This window comes from Halichoerus grypus, chromosome X (genome assembly GCF_964656455.1).
Source record: "Halichoerus grypus chromosome X, mHalGry1.hap1.1, whole genome shotgun sequence".
NCBI lineage: Eukaryota > Metazoa > Chordata > Mammalia > Carnivora > Phocidae > Halichoerus > Halichoerus grypus.
Window position 1 is genome coordinate 19923062 of NC_135727.1, and position 18671 is coordinate 19941732.

Consider the following 18671-nt stretch of genomic DNA (forward strand, 5'->3'; position numbering starts at 1 on the left):
GGCTTCCATGGCCTATGACCGCTATGTGGCCATCTGCAACCCTCTGCTCTACCATATCATCATGTCCCCAAGGTTCTGCTGGCAGCTAGTGGCTGCCAGCTATGCAGTGGGCCTAATGAACATGGTGCTCCTCACGAGCACAACCTTTTATCTGACCTTCTGTAAATCCCATGTCATCACTCACTATTTCTGTGATATCCCTCCCCTTTTCAAACTCTTTTGCTCTGACACACAGATCCTCCAACTTCTCCTCTTTGCCTGTGGTGGCTTTAATGTGTCTGTGTCCCTGATAATTGTCCTAGTCTCTTATGCATGTGTCTTCTTGGCTATCATCAGAATCCCCTCAGCCCAGGGAAAACACAAGACATTCTCCACTTGTGCTTCCCATCTGACTGCTGTCAGCCTATACTATGGAACCATGGCATTCATTTACTTGCGCCCATCCTCTGAGTACGTACTAGGCAGAGACAGGCTGGTCTCTGTATTCTACACAGTGGTCATCCCCATGCTTAACCCCATGATCTACAGTCTGAGGAATAAAGATGTAAAGGAAACATTTGGAGATATTCTCAAGAAGGCCTCACAATTCTCCCTCCCCACACCCACATTTCCATGTTGTCAAATGCAGTAAAGAAAGGGTAGTAAAGAGGAGAGGGAGGTGACATATATTTGGCCACTCACCATGTCCCAGGCATTATTCTAGGAATTTTAAATAGATTATGCCTTGAATCTCTTCATAACTCTGGAAGTCAAGTATTATTATCTTCATTTTATAGATGAGGAATCTGAGACCCTGAGAGCTTTGGTTATTTGCCCAAGGTCACATAGCTTGTATGCAGTGGAACTTGAATTTCAATGCGGCACTGTCTGACTCTGAAACTCCCTTTCTATTACATTACACTGTTTCACTAAAGGCAAGATGCCTCTCTCTCTCTCTCTTTTAAAGATTTATTTATTTATTTGGGAGAAAGAGCATGTGTGTGAGCGAGTAAGGGAGGGGCAGAGGGAGAAAATCTTCAAGCAGACTCCCTGCTGAGCTGGAGCCTGACTTGGGGCTCGATCTCACAACCCATAAGATCATGATCTGAGCCAAACCAAGAGTCAGACGCTTAGCCTACTGAGCCCCCCAGGTGCCCCAAGATGCCACCCTCTCTCTTTATCTTGAGTCCAGGGTTTTGAATTTTTTTCCCTTTCTGGTAAATCTGGTCCCTAAAATTTTTAATAGATTTAGCCCCCTAAGACCTATTTCCTTTCCCATAGCCAATTTTCTACTTCTGGCTTTGGATCATGTCTAATCAAGTCACTAAATTAATTGAATGCCTATTGCATATAGAGCCCTATACCAGATGCAGGGTGGAGACAAATCACAAGGAAGAAAGCTATGGCTATTTATCTTTTGGCAGCTTCCAACTCATTTAGGGAAGACAGAAGATCCCACCCAAAAAGGAACTGAATTATGACTTTTTATTTAAATTGACATTTATTGAGTTTTTTCTATGTGCTAAATGCTAAATCAGTTATTTCATAATCCTCCCAAAAACTCTGTAATGTAGGTACAATTGTTGCTCCCCTTTTATGGATAATTTTAATATTTAATTACAGTATTAAATATTAATTAATTAAAAATGGTTAAGTAACCCACTCAAGGTCACACAGCTAATGAATGGTGAATACAGGATTTGAATCAGGCCTGCTGGTCCAAAGAGTTTATGTTTTTCCACTTTGCTATACCACCTCCTGGATTACTAGGATGCCTATCAACAAGCACCAAGAAATGTAAGTTGTGAAGCTGGGACTCAAGTCAATGGAAGCAGGATGTATTTGATTCATAAGAGAGCATCTAGAAAGAGATGGGTAGTTTGAATAAAGTCTATAAAGAGTGAGGAGTGGTAGGAATGGCTGAGTAATGAAGGGAATGAGGAGAACTGGGAATCAAAGACTAAGACAGAACAATCTAGATGCTTAGAGGGCTGGTTTGGAAGAATGGGCAAAGTTAGAAGCAAAAGATATTGATGAAATGGGGAAATAGTTGGGTAAACATAAAAGATATTAAGGAAATGGGGAGATGGTTGGGTAGGGCTTGTATACCTTCTTTGAAGGTCTTACTAATATCTAATCAATCCCTTACCACCATAGGTGGGTAAATTTCAAACAGAGGTCTGATTTCCCTAATTGACCCAAGATGGCTTTGAGCATATGGTTGTTAAGAGTTGTGGTAAAAGTCATATTTTATGGAGGTTAAGACCTCTATAAAACTTTACTCTTCTCTGTCTACAGTTCACATTCCTCAGATTGGCTAGACAATGAACAAATTTTGAGTCCTTGGTCACAAGGGGTCATCAAGGGATTATTTCCTGACTGAAAACTTATGTTCAAGTTAGTTTGGGTAAGATCTAAACAAGTGTGACCTAGTGAAGTCACTTCAAGTCTAAAGGCAGCCAGACATAGAGGAGGATTTTGCATGTTAACACCATATTGGGAATTCCTCTGTCCTAGAGCAGGATTTTCTCTATTTTATCATTTGCCTGGACAATGGCAGTATCCTCCTAACTGGTCTTACTGCCTCCAGGCTTGTCCCTGACTGGTTTATTCTCCACTGTGCTGCCTTATGATTATTCTAAACAGAAGTCTGACCACATCACTGTTCTACCTTAAACTCTTCAATAGCTCTTAATTGTCCTCAGAATAAAGTCCAAATCCCTTAACTTACAAGGCCTCCACAGTTAAAATCTTACCTCTCAGACCTTATCTTTTACAGCTCCTCTTCCCTTCCCTGCATCTCCTATCCTCCCCTTTGCACTTACAACTTTCCTCATTTACAAGTCCCTTACTTTTCATCAGTGAAGAATCCTCCTCCTCATATTTCTAATCAAAAGTGTTTACTCCTTCCTTGGAATTTTAGGACCAATGATTGCAGCATACAATCATCCTATACTCCTATACTGCCTTATTCTATTCCACTTTTCTTACAACCATATCTTGCCTCCTCTACTAGATTGTATGCCTTGGAGGGGAAAACCGAGGTGTCTCAGAACTATGTAACCTAGTACCTGGGACCAAGTTGGCATTCAATAAATGTTGTTTATGGGAAGAATAATGGATTTGTGTGTACTGCATCTTTGGGCTTTTCCATGGGCATATATGTCTACTTTTGAACCCTCTGAAAAGTCCAGAGGTGTGTTAGTAATCCATCCCCTTTCCTTTATCAATATTCTACCTCCTCTCCAATATTTACTTCTAGTCTGACCTTTTCCTATGCCTCTGCCCCCAGCATTATAACTCAACATTTGTAAATCCATTGCTTTCTATTGATTTGATGTATGTGTATGTGTGTTGTATTCTTAACTAAATTAAAATTCCTTAAGGTAATGGGTCACATCTATATTTGTCCTTCCCAGTAATAGTGAGCCATGAAAAATAAATGCACATTAGAGGGTTTGTGTGGAGCTCAAAGCAGGACAGAGTTAACTAGATATGATTTTAAGAGAGAAGTAGGGAGCTAGCATTTATTGTGGGCCTACTAAATGCCAGACACTATGATAGATCCTCTGATTATCTCATTTAGTCATCACAACAACCTGATTTAAATTTTTTTTAAATTAAGACTTTGTTGGGCGCCTGGGTGGCTCAGTTGGTTAAGCGACTGCCTTCGGCTCAGGTCATGATCCTGGAGTCCCTGGATCGAGTCTCGCATCGGGCTCCCTGCTCGGCAGGGAGCCTGCTTCTCCCTCTGACCCTCCCCCGCCTCATGTGCTCTCTCTCTCTCATTCTCTCTGTCTCAAATAAATAAATAAAATCTTTAAAAAAAAAAAATTAAGACTTTGTTTTTAGAGCAGTTTTAGGTTCATAGCAAAACTTAGGGGAAGGTACAGAAGGTTCCCATATTCTCTCTGCCCCTATATACACATTCCACATTGCCAACACCCACCCACAGAGAGGTACAGTTGTTACAATTGTAGAACCTACATCGACACATCATAATCCAAAAGCCATAGTTTACATGAAGGTTCACTCTTAGTGTTGCACATTCTATGGGTTCAACAACCTAATTTTATCCTGATTTTATACATGAGGAAAAGGAGTATCAGAGAAGTGGCGATGTGCTCAGTTACACATACAAAGCCAATATGGGGTAGAGTCAGAATTTCAAACTCAAGACTGTATCCAGAGCCTGTGTGTTTAACTATTTTGCCAGTCTGCATCAGGGTGATCATTTCACTTTACTTAAATCCTAGATTTGTCATGTGCACTATGACATCAAGACACTGTGCGATGAACACTGAACTGAGTGAATAGCAACACATTTTGTTTAGATTGAGTTCCCACATAACATATCTGAGGCACAACGGAAAGAAAAATAAGGAACTCAGGCAAGCAGGAAGGAAGGGAGTGAGGGAGGGAGAGAGAGAAGGAGAGAAGAAAGTATTTAAGCAGGAAAGAAAGAAAGAAAATATCCTGAAAAGTCTTGCCATCTCTTCCTTTCAGAAAGTGTACAGGTGGGAGTGGTATTTACCCAAAGAAAATGAAAACACTAATTTGAAAAGATATACGCACCTCCATGTTTATTGCAGCATTATTTTTAAAAACTCTATGTATTTGGACAAAAATTTCTTCTAAATGGAATAAAGAAAAAAATTAACTACAGACAATTATTACTGAATGACATATCAAAATGTAGAGTGTAACTGATGTGATATTTCAACTGATGTGACACAATGTGTGTGATATGAAACAAAATAACTGAATATTAATAGATTAAGAATTCAATTCAAAAAGTTAGAGAAGAACCAAGAAGCAAGCCAGAAGAAAGTATAAGAAAGAAATAAATATCAAAAGAAAAATTAATAAAATAGGAAACAAAAATTTAAAATGCTTAATAAAACCAAAACCTAATTTTTTTAAAAAGCTTAACAAATAGGCAATACTCTGATAAGATTAAATAAGTGAAAAAAGAATCAAGACCTGAATAACCATTATTAGCAATGAAAATGGGGGCATTACTAAATAAATATTCATATCTTTAAAATAATAAGAGTATGCTATATAATATTTTATGCCAATCAATGTGAAAACTCTGATGACATGGACAATTCTATAGAAAAATACAAATCAACAATTTTATTCAAGAAGAAATTGAAAATATGAGTAGGCCACTAGACATTGAAGAAATTCAATCAGAAACCAACATCTCTGCCATCAAAGACACCAATCCCATATTTTAGGTAAGTTTTATCAAACTACTAAAGAACAGACAATCTCTACATTATATAAAATATTCTGGAGAACAGAAAAAGAAGAAAAGTTTCCCAATTCATTTTATGAATTTAGTAAAACCTTGATACCAAAGCCAGGCAAGCTTGTTAGAAAGATGAAAAATTATACCCCAATCTCACGTTTGATAAGTCTCAAAAGTCCTAATTAAAATACCAGTTAACTGAACTCAACAAATGTATAAAAAAAGTACAATATAATCAAATGGGCTTAATTTTAGGAATTAAGGGATAGTCTAATTTTAGAAAATCCATTACACAAGTCACTACTAAGCTGATCAAAGAAAAACAATATGTACTCATCTCAGTGGATTTAAAAAATTAAATTAAATTCAGCATCTCTCTATGGACAAAAAAAACCTCTAAACAAATCAAGAATAGAGGGAGAAGTTTAATCTGACAAAGGACATCTACCAAAACCTACAATAAACAGTATACTTAATGCAGAAACTTTAGAAACATTTTCATCAGAGCCATGAACAATATGAGGATACTACACCCTCTCCAAATTACCATTTAACATTGCATTGGAAAGATCATTGTCAATTCCGTTAAGACAAGGAATAGAAATAGATTTAAGCATTGGAAAGGAAGAAAGTGTCATTATTCATGGGCTATCTGACTACACAGAGAACAAAAGAGAATTTTCAGACAAATTATTTTAACTATTTAGGGAGTTAATCAAGGTTGCTGCATAGAAGATGTTTTTTAAAAACTAATAGTATGATGTGATGAGCACTGGGTGTTATACTCAACTGATAAATTGTTGAATACTATCTGAGACTAATGTACTATATGTTGGCTAATTGAATTTAAATTTAAAAAAAATTGATAATAGTCCTATAGAGTAGTTGGGGCACCTGGGTGGCTCAGTCGGTTTAACGTCTGACTCTTGGTTTCGGCTCAGGTCATGATCTCAGGGTCATAAAGTCCAGCCCTGAACTTTGCACTCAGCAGGGAGTCTGCTTGAGATTCGTTTTCTTTCCCTCTGCCCCTCCCGTGCCTGCTTTCATTCTCTCTCAAATAAATAAATCTTAAAAATAAGTCCTATATAGTAGTAAAAACAATTAGAAGGTATATTTTTTACAAGTTACCATTCACTGGCTAAAATTAAAAAAAATTATAATGTCAAGTGTTGTTGAGGATGTGTGACAACTACTAAAACTTGCATACATTGCTGGAGGGAATGCAAAATGGTATAGCCACTTCATAAAACAGATGGGCAATATTTTATGAAGTAAAACATACATTTACAACATTACTCAGCAATTCCACCCTTGGAATTTGCCCAAGAGAAATGAAAACATGGTCACACAAAGACTTGTCATGTGAATGTTTATAATAGCTTTCTTTATTATAGCCAAGACCTGGAAACAGCCATGCGCTGGTGAATGGATCAACAAACTGGTACATCCATATAGAAGAACACTACTCAGCAATAAAAAGGAAACTACTGAAACAAACAAAAACATGGATAATTTCAAAAACATTATGCTGAGTAAAAAGCATAAAAAGACTATATACTACACAATTCCACCTATATGAAATTCTAGAAGAAGTTATATTATTGTGACCAGATACATATCAGTGGTTGCCAAGGACCCAGTGTGGGTGGAAAAGACTCACTCCAAGGGGCATGAGGAAACTTTCTGGAGTGGTAGAAGTGTTCTACATCTTGCATGTGACAATTACACAACTGTATTCATTTGTCAAGACTCATCACATTATAATTGGTGAATTTTATTGTTTATAAATTATACCTCAATAAAGCTAGTTAAAATAAAGCTACCATTTGCAACAACAAGCAACACTATTAAGTAACTAAGTATAAATCTAACAAAAGATGCCCATGATCCTTATGGAAAATATTGTAAACACTGTTGAAGGACATAAAAGACTTTAATAAAGGGAGGTAAATATCATTTTATACATAGGAAAACTCATTAAATTAAAGATGTCCACAGTCCCAAAAATTAATCTATAAGTTCAATGAAATTCCAAACAAAGTTGCAAAAGGATTTTTAAGGGAACTTAACAAGCTCATTCTAAAATTCATATGAAAAATTAAAGGACCAAGAATATTCAAGACAATTATAAATAAGCACAAATAGGGAAGACTTATCCTATAGATATCAAGACTCAGACAACTAGAGTAATCAAAAAAGTGTAGTATTTGTGTAGAGAGAGGCAAACAGACTCAGATACAAATCTGAGAAAATAAGTAACCTTGATATATGACGGAACTGGCATTGTAGATCATGAGAGGAAAGGATGGATTATTCAATAAATGGCATAAGAATATTTGCTTGTTTACACAGGAACAAATAAAATTGGTTTCCTACATTGCATCATATACATAAATAAATTCCAGATGGATTTAATAACTAAATGTTTTTAAAAATTTTTGCATTTTAAAAGACATTTAGAATAATATATGGTATCGAGGTAGGAAAGGATTTCTTGAATAAGTCACAAACAACACAAATAGTAAATGATTGATGAATTTGACCACATCAAAAAAAAAACCTCTACCCTTCTATGTTATATTATAATAAACAAAGTTAATAGGCAACTGACAGACTTGGAGAAGACATCTGCAACAAATGTATACCAGACAGATACAGACTACATAAGTGACCACCTTTAGTAAAAAACAATCCAAACTAACAATGGACAAAATATTATTGGATAATGCACAGAAGAGAAAACATGCTTTTATCCTTGCTAATAATCAGGGAAATGCAAATTAAATTAGCAGAGAGATACTATTGTGTAGACACCAGATTGCCCCAAATAAAAACATCTGCTAATACCAAATGTGGGCAAGAATGTGAGGAAATAGATACTGTTATATGCTGCTTGTGGGAATGTGTGTTTTTACACCTACCTTATTTTTTTTAAAGATTTTATTTATTTATTTGAGAGAGAGAGCACAAGCAGAGGGAGAGGCAGGCAGAGGGAGAGGGAGAAGCAGACTCCCCGCTGAGCAGGGAGCCCAGTGTGGGACTCGATCCCAGGACCCTGAGATCATGACCTGAGCCGAAGGCAGACGCTTAACGGACTGAGCCACCCAGGCGCCCCTACACCCACTTCAGAGAGCAATTTGGTAGTACCTAGTGAATATGAAAATATGAGTATGCTCTGAACCAACAATTCAACTCTTAGGTACCTTAAAGAAATCCAAGAAACATATTCAAGGATATTCAGTGCAACATTGTTTGTAATGACTAAAGTTTATTAACAGAAATGTCCATCCTTTTCTAGACCAAAACATTTTTAGGTTTTCAATGTATAAGAATCTTTCATCCTCTTATTAATCCATCCAGTGCAACCTCAAAGCAAGAATGTGAGAAAAACAATTCCAGTTGCAGGACTCTTCTTTTTAGCAAGTAAGCTATAAGGAAAAACAAACCCACAGTATTCAGTATAACAAAAAGCAAGGTAAATCAACAATGAGTAAATGAGAACTACATGTATCAACAAGGACAGGACTGAAAAAAAACAAATGTAGAGTGGGGGGGAAGAAAGCAAGTTGCAAAAAGTTATGATGCCATTTGTGCAAAATTTAAAACATACAAAATATTACCATGTATTGTTTATGGATACATTCATATGTAGTAGAAGGATAGAAGCATAAACATGGAGGATACACATCAACTGTAAGATAATGGGTGCCTCTGGGGCTCAAGAGAAATGGGGTTGGAGACAAAAGGAATTTTCACTGTACTTACAATGTTTTATTTCTTAGAAAAATAAGCTCTGTAACAAAAATAAATAAATAATGACTTATCCATATGCCAGAGCACTATGCAAATGTTATAATGAATAAGACTGATTTGTGTTTGCAGATACAGAAAGATCTCTAAGATAAATTAAAAAGCTCTGTAGAATTATTATGTACTGTGCAATAACTTTTGAGTAAATATGAGAAATGTAAATGTATATAAATGCTGGTATAAGCATACAAAATTTCTTGAAGCACCCACAACAAACTGTTGATGGTAGTTGCCCCTGGAGAGAGGGACTGGTGGTCTGGAGTTGAAAGGAAGATTAGTTATACTGTTTCAATTGTTCACTATGCACAAATTATGTATTGATTAAACTGAATTTTTGGAAAAATTCATGAACTTAAAATCAAAGACCTGATGCCTTGTGTGATCTTTAGGTTAGTATTCTTTGTGTATTGAAGATTACATAACATTTATTGGATTTTCTTTTAATAAAACTTCCCACTGGGCCTTTGTGATGAGCAAGCTGGCAATTAAGTAAGAGGTGTCACTTCGGTGAGCTGTCCAGCTGAAAGATTTTTTTTTTTTATTTCCCTCAAGGCCAAGACCTATATCTGAGATATCTTTGCACCTCCCACCATAACTAGCACAAGCCCTTGCTTGTGTTAGTAAATTATACCCATACATTTATTCCTTCATTTGTTCACTCATTTATTCATGCAACAAATGTTATTAGAGAACAAGTATATTTCACTGCAAAGTTTTTCAAGAACTTTGTACGTTAAACAGCTTTCTCTGGGATGGCCAGGTATTTAGGACTGCTGTTGTTCTATGGGAAATGTGAGCTGACATTAAATAAGCAAGTCACACATGACTTTCAGGGTTATGATCCATTTGTATGTTTGCAAATATTCAAAAGAATTATTTTCTGGGGCACCTGGGTGGCTCAGTTGGTTGAGTGACTGACTCTTGATTTGGGCTCAGGTTATGATCTCAGGGTCATGAGATTGAGCCCAAATCGGGTTCTGGGCTGGGCATGGAGCCTGCTTAAGATCCTCTCTCTCCCTCTCCCTCTGCCCCTCCCCCACCCCTGCTCGTGCATGTGCTCTCTCTCTCTCTCTAAAAGAAAAAAAGAGTTATTTTCTTCCAAAAAGTACTTTTGATAAATTTGAACAATGATGAAGGGAGAATATGGTCTTAGTGACAATGACATTGTTGTTACTATTGTCTGAAGCCATTGCCTCTCCTTTTCCAATGACCCCCATACTCTCCTGAATTCCTCTCCTCCCTGGACTTCCTGCCTTGAGTCTCTTCCTTTGCCTCTAATTTACTTTTTTTTTTTTTTTTAAAGATTTTTTATTTATTTATTTGACAGAGACACAGCGAGAGAGGGAACACAAGCAGGGGGAGTGGGAGAGGGAGAAGCAGGCTTCCCGCTGAGCAGGGAGCCCGATGCGGGGCTCGATCCCAGGACCCCGAGATCATGACCTGAGCCGAAGGCAGACGCTTAACGACTGAGCCACCCAGGCGCCCCGCTTTTGCCTCTAATTTATCATTTGCATAGCCACCCAAAGTATATAGCTTTCTAAAATACAAACATGACTATGCTGCTTCCCTATTTAAAAACTCTTTAATGGCTTCTTATTGACTTCAGGATAAAGTCCACGCTCTTTAAGACGGTGTACAGGGACCTCTGTGCCTGTCTATTTCTCTGCCTCCTTTGCCATCACTCCTTAAGTGGGTGCATGCTAGTTTCTCTGACTGAAACTCTCTCCACCCCCTTATTGGCTTGAAATATTTCTATTCATCCTTCAAAACCCAATGAGCTGTAAAGATTAATGAAATAATAAATGAAAAAGTGCTTTGAAAAAAATAAACAAACTAAAAAATCCCAATGCAGATGGCGGGCCCTCCAATAGACCTTCACTGTTACTAGTTCCTCTGCAAACCGATCCCCAAAGTCCTTTCCCTGTGCTACATCTACATGTTATACAGAGTCCTATTGTTGCATTCATTATATTGCAATTCCATCACTTTCTTTACACATCTGTCACTTCCACTAGTCATTGAGCTCTGAAGTCATGAGTTCAGCTTCCCAGCCTTTCTTCACCTTTACATCACCAGCATTCAGAGTACTGCTGAACACAGAGGGACCCAATATAGTTTGTGAACTTCAAAACCAAATGATGACAATGATGGTGGCCTGGGGTAACAGGCAGTGGTTGTATCTCTGCAAGTGCTCTGTCTTATATGATGTTTACATAGCATTATAGGATGTTCACACAGCCATCAAAGAAACCGGAGAGAGGACTCACTAAGTGCTATACAAAGAGGTTTTTCTACCTCCAACCAATACTTTTCTGCATAGCTTAGAAAGCAGACAAAACCAGCACTAAAGAAACCTTAAGCGAAATAAGTCAATCAGAGAAAGACAAGTATCATATGCTCTCACTGATATGAGGAAATTGAGAAACAAGACAGAGGATCATAGGGGAAGGGAGGGAAAAATGAAAGAAGGTGAATCCAGAGAGGGAGACAAACCATAAGAGACTCTTAATCTCAGGAAACAAACTGAGGGTTGCTGGAGTGGTAGGGGATGGGAGGGATGGGGTGGCTGGGTGATGGACATTGGGGAGGGTATGTGCTATGGTGAGCACTGTGAATTTTGTAAGACTGATGAATCACAGACCTGTACCCCTGAAACAAATAATACATTATGTGTTAATTAAAAGAAAAACCAGCACTAACGAAACTTGCTCAGGAGGCCAGATGCAATCTGTTCACCAAGGATGGAAAAATGACAAGGTAACTAGTTCAAAAAACTACCTCCAACAGCTTGTGTAAGAGGATTTTTAATTTGATTATAAAAACCAAACTATAACAGTTGTGCTTTTAATTAGAATACAGAATCACTTAAAGTTGACTGAAGGCTTTCGGGAAAGGGGATTTAGATGTTTTCAGATTAAATTTCATGATGTAAAAAAGTACTTCCAGGTTTAGGAATCCAGGTATCTTTGAACTTAAGGACAAAACTACCCTCAACTTCTATGATCAGCAACATCATTCATGCTTCTCAAATATGATATTAGCATGGAGCATGTAGATTTCTAGTTGATAAAGTCTTTCCCACAAAATCATCTCATTTGAGACCCACACAACCCTGTGGGGTCAGCAGGGCAGGGATTATTGCCCCCATTCAAAGGAGAAAAAACTGGGATCCAGTAAAGGTAGTGAGATACCAGATTGCACAGGCAATGGGAAATCCAGGTCTAGAACCTAGATTTTCTGTCACTAGTTTCAGTGCTTTTCACATTTACCCTCCCCAAGCTATTGCTTAGTGCTTTCAGTAGCCTCTGGAGGCTGGCCTAGATGGATTGTGGCTCTGACCCATGTGACATGTCAGATACTCCAATATCTAATTTCACACCATTTAGTCAGCAGTCACTGAATGGAAGTCCAGGATGTCATGAGAATCAAACATTGATCTTTCAATTAAAAAGCAGAACTCCCTCTGGAGCCAAACTTAAAAATAATTGGTTTTCTTATTTGAACTATATCTGACCAGTCCATGCTTGCCAAAGGTTAGGAGTGTTTAAAAGATAGACACATTGGCAAGCATTATGCTCTTTCTAAACCCAAAGGAGCTAAAAATGTTTTGGTCACAACTACCTGAAAACTAAAAGTGCTTTTATGTGATGAACTCTTAGTTCTTCCTTTTGGAAGAAGTATAGTTGCACAGAGATGAAGGGTTGGAAAGCAGTGATTTTTAAGGTCCTATTCAATCTTTTTAAAGGATGTATAATAACATATCTGTCATGCTGTTGCTGGATCTACTCCTAGTCAAACAACTAGTAGTGGTACAGCACAAAGCTACCTGTCTTAGCAACCCACTTTGGTTTTCACTAAGTATTCTGGGCTTCACATATACAGATGAAACCAGGAGACAGGCTCTGAGGAAGCAAAGAGAACATCTCTACCGTGGGCTCATCATAGTCATCTAGGGACGGCTTAAGTTTCCAAACTCAAGTGGAAGGAAAATGGTGAAGTAGTTATCTTGATAATCACTATCAACACCCATCTTTACCCCCTCTCCTCTTCTGAAAGGCAATCTTTCATTCTTGCTTGAAGATAATGCCTCCACTTGTGTATTCCCCATGCCATCCCCTCTAACCTTCTGAGAGCCTCCTTGCTCCATCACTTATCTCTTTGCATGTCATTCATATTTCCTTCTCTCTGGACTTAGATTCTTTGCCTAGAATCTTGGTCAAGTTTTTCCTTTACTGAAAAACAAAAGTAAGAATAAACACAAATATCTTCGTTAATCCTCTTTGACCTCTAGGGTTTTTGTTTGTTTGTTTGTTGTTTTGTGGGTTTTTTTTGGCTCTCTCCCTCTCCTTTACTTCACCAACAAGTCTTTTTGAAATAATAGTCCATATTTGTGGTTTTTACTGTTCAACTCCCCTCCTCAGTACAGTCAGGATTCTTGCCCCAGTGCTCCAATGTTCATGGTGCCTTCTTTACTAACAATTCTGATGGTGCCTTTCCTCCCCTGGACTCTGTGATATCACCTCTTGGTTTTTTCCACTTCTCTGACCCATTAAAAAATATTTTCTGGGCTTTCTTTCTCCAAAAAATATGTGTGCTCCTCCCTTCTCTGTCCTCAGCCCCTTACTCATTTTGCTCAAACAATGTTTCTGAAATCAATGGTCAACATGGTCCTCAGGTTACTGGTCTTTTACTCACATTATTCTCTCTTCCTGGAATGCCTTCTCTCTCTTATCTTAAGAAGGTACTACTTTTGCTGGGCACCCACCATACCTCTGAAACAGTTTCCTTAATCCTGACCTCCAAAGCCCTTTTTTCTAAAGTGGATTTTTGTTACATCTCCATCATGGAAATCTGCCTCAATTTCTTAATTTGTTGCTCAGCCTGAATGATGGCAATCTCCATATGGCTCCTATTATCCAGTTACCTGACAAAAACTCCTGGCTCATAATATAATAAGGATCTTGTAAATTTACATTTACATCAACATGCATAAGATTAACTTTTTATCTCTAGGAGAAAAAGTTATAATTAAAATACAAATGCAATGTAGTAGTGAAGTAATCATTATTCTCAGTTTTTCATCTGAAAAATCAGTTGAGACAAATCAAAGACCTACTCCTAAATACCTGACAAGATAGTTAGGAAGATTAAAAATGATGATGAATCTAAAAGTTCTGTGAAAAGTATTAAGCTCCCGACATGTAAATTACTAAATTGAAGGTAAGTCTTTCTTCAGGTACTTATGTATTACACATTAAGAGCAGGGCACTAAAGGGAGATGAAAAGAGAGCAAAAAGTATAAGAGCACGTTATAATGGAAGGAGCAGAATTGAAAAATGAGACCTGGGTGTCCATTCCTGTTCTGTTACTGACTAGATCTGAGATTCTAAAAAAGACACCTTACCTGCCTGGATCTTCTTTTTCAGTTACAAAATTAAAGTGTTGGTCAGATGATATCTTGAAAGTCTTTTCTGTCTTTAATAATCCGTGGAAGGAAGTGGAGAGGCTTAACACTTATCATATGGTTCTTCCTTACAACTGTTTTTTCAAATATCCCCCAACTCTCTGGCCCCTCTTTTCTTCCATTGTTTTCATTTGGCCAAATTCCAAACCTGATTGAAACTAACTATTTGCCAACTCCACCCTGGAAGCTAAACATTGCCAGAGAATATCATTCAAGACAGCAGTTTGGTTTCACCTTCTTAAATTTATGATCTCAAAGATCAAATTGCCAGTCCATACTGCCTGACAGTCATAGTATTTGTTCTAGTAAGCTAGCTTTTCATTTCCAGATATGACTATTTTAGTTTTTCCTCCCTCAAACCTCCCATATGTCCTTCTCTACCCTCACTTTTACAGTCCTACTTCCTTGAGAAAACAGAAACCATTAGAAGCAAACTCCATCATCTTCCTAAAATTAACTGTAGCAAATTAACTACAAATCTGTCCATTTTATCTAGCCTTCTTCTTGTTAAAAAGATGAAATGTTCCTGTCCTTACTCAAAATTAACCCCTCCTCTTTTGTTCTGTATCCCATACCTTCTCACTTTCTAAAAGATTTCACTCCCAAAATTTGCTTCTTATTTACTTGTGCATCATTAATATCCACTCTATGCTGGATCATTTTCATTAGCATACAAAAAATAGGGTCAGTGCTCATTTCTCTACAGTTACCACTCAATTTCTCTATTCTCCTTCAGTCTCCACCACTCCACTGACTCTATTAGTCATGTAACCAAATATAAGAGATTATTCTGTGTCTTCTCTTAATCTCACAACAGCTTTTGTCACAATCACTGATGCTCTTGAAACATGGTCTCTGTTATTCTATTTTCTCTTGGTTTTCATTCTACCTCACAGACTCCTCTTTTTCAATCTACTTTTCTTGGCCTATGTCACGTCTAAGAGAAAAAAGTCTTAAATCTCAGTGTAAGGCATTCTTGTATATCCATAATTTCTCTGTAGGTCAGCTTGTCCATTATCATGGATTTGAATATTATCTATATTCTGATAATTCCTAAATTTATATTCCATTCTAGCCTTCTTCTCTGGGCTACATACTCTCAGATCCAACTGTCAGCTTCTCCTCTCCACTCAGAATTCTCATAAACATCTCAAACTTATTATCTCCAAATTGATCTTGTGTTTCCCCTAAACTTTTCCTCCACATTATCACCATCTAAGTAAATGGAACCAGTTACTCAAACCGGAAACTCGGGAGTTATCTTTGATATTTCACCTTTTATCACTCTTCACATCTAATTTATTAGTAAGTCCTGGTATTTCTACCTCCAAAATGTATCTTGAACCTGTCCTCTGTCCATCTTTTTGCAACCACTTTATTCAGGACTACTATCATCTCACTGAAATTGTTTCTAACTTGTCTCATTCTCATTCACTAAATTTTCCCTCTAATTCATTTATTAAACAGAATCAAAAGTGATTTTAAGCTCTAAATTTGCCTACAATGTTGCTTAACACCCTCCAATGAATTCCTATAGTATTTAACTTTATTTTTATTTATTTAAGTAATCTCCACACCTAACATGGGGCTCAAACTCACAACCCTGTGATCAAGAGTTGCATGCTCTTTCAACTGAGCCAGCCAGAGGCCCTTCTGTAGTATTTAAAGTCTACATGCCACAGCATGGCCTAAAAGGACCTAAGTGATCTGGGCCTTTCCTATTTTTCCTACACCCCTCTTCTTCATTTCTCTCTTTGCCTTTCTGTTTATTTTTCTCTCTCTCCAACTGTTGGTTGGAATGCCTTCTCTCTCTTATCTTAAGAAGGTACTACTTTTGCTGGGCACCCACCATACCTCTGAAACAGTTTCTCTGAAACTGAAACTCTGAAACTGTTGGTTTGTTTTTTTTTTTCAGTTTACTTCAGTTTTTCTAACACTTTAAATAATTCCCTCAAGTCCTGTTCCCTCTGCCTAGAATACTCTACTGCTCCCACTCCCAACTCTTACATGACTACCTCCTTCTCATTTTTTTAGGTCTCAATTTTTTATGCTTTTCTTGACCACAGCAACCAAAATAACCCTCTCCCAAACACACATACATATAGCATATTTCCTATTTTGGATCCTTGTTTTTTACATTCATAGTAGACAACTTAAAATTATTTTATGGGTCTCTTTCCTTGTTTTTAGTCTTTCTTTCCCACTAAAATGTTAAGTCCATGAGACATAGAGAGTATTCCTGACTTGTTAAAAAATTCTTGACTTTTTCCTTATTTTATTCTAAGCACCTTTCAAAGAGTTTTACACATAGTAGGCATTAATATTGTTAAATGAATAGATGAATGTATTAAATACCTAATATGGACCAGTAATTGTGAAAAACGTAATACAGAATCAATATGCTATTCTACAGATGAGAAAACTGTCAGATAAGTGATGTGACTTGTTCAAAGGTACATGGCCATTAAGTAGCAGAGCTGGAATTTGAATTCAGGTATGACTCCTTTTACTATAACCATCATCTTACCATCAGTAGTTCACTTTCACTCCACTATACCTCCTCTACTAACATTTAGAGAACTTATCAAATAAGTTTTAAGGATTAGACATCCTTCAACATAATGAATTTCAATTCATGTAATTTAATTGGTATGGAATTTCTAAAACAGGAAACAGATTTGATCATGGACCTTATACAGTTTACACATAAGTGATTCAGAATACTCACTGCTGATGAAAACACCACTAGCAGCTGTAGAAACAAGCAGAATAAGATCTCCAAGGATAGAACATTTTCCCTCTGTTTTTTAAAAAAATAAATATTAGGAAAAATGTGCATATTTATGTCACAGTCACAGTTTCAAGGGCCTATAAATTCTATATATGATGGGGCAATTGAAGTAATGGATGAACTTTTCAATTGGCTCCTGGGAGACTGTGGTCAAATTTATTAATTAAGATTAAGAATCCTGAACTTCCAGAAAGAATCCAGTTATGCTTGATATGTATGATGCTTTTAAGCAGTTTGATTTTTTTTCTAAAAATAGCATTTAATCAATGGTCATTCTTTATATTTATATTTTTATTTTTAGATCTAAGTCATGGCTAGCACTGAAGAAGAAAATATGACTCAAATTACAGAATTTATCCTTTTGGGTTTTGGAGATCTCCATGGCCTTCAGTTTCTTCTTTTTGGAGTATTTATGGTCATCTATGTGGTGACTGTCATGGGCAACATTGTAATCCTAACTGTGGTGTCAGCTGATCACTCCCTTCATACCCCCATGTATTTCTTTCTTGGCCACTTCTCCTTCCTAGAGATTGGCTACACCACTACCATTGAGCCCATGATGCTAAGGACATTTTTATCAGCTCATGTGCTTATTTCCTTTCCAGGCTGTGCTTGCCAGTTTTATTTTTTGGGGGCTCTGGTGGCCACTGAATGCTTCTTCCTGGCTGTAATGTCTTATGATCACTATATAGCTATCTGTAACCCATTGCATTACTCCAGCATAATGGACTACTGGGGTTGCTTACAGCTAGCTGGTGCCTCTTGGGAAGCTGGATTTCTGTCACCCATCCTTCTCATGATCTTCATTTTTCGGTTAACATTCTCCGCTGCCAATGAGATTAACCACTCTTTCTGTGATTTGAAGCCCATCATGAAACTGGCCTGCACTGACACTCAAGTAGCTGAGATGACCTCTTTTATATGTACGTCTTTATTTGCCCTCGGCCCCTTTATGCTAACTCTAGCATCTTATACTTATCATCTCCACCATTCTGAGGATTCCTTCTACCTCAGGGAAGCAGAGGGCCTTCTCCACCTGTTCCTCCCATCTGACAGTGGTCAGTTTGTATTATGGGATGCTGGGCATTGTCTATGGCTTCCCATCAGGGCCTCAACATGAAGACTTATTGAAGTCGCTTTCCCTTCTGTATACAGTGCTTACCCCTGCTCTAAACCCTATTATTTATACCTTAAGGAACAAGGATGTAAAGGTAGCTCTGAGAAAATTGGTACAATGAAGAATGTATACCTCACCAAAAGAAAGTTTGATTTTTTTAGTGGTTCTTGGCACTTTCTGAAAACCCTGACAAAGTGGAAATCTTTCTACAGTGTCAAGAATAGTTACTGTGAAATTGATGGGTTTTCCTTTG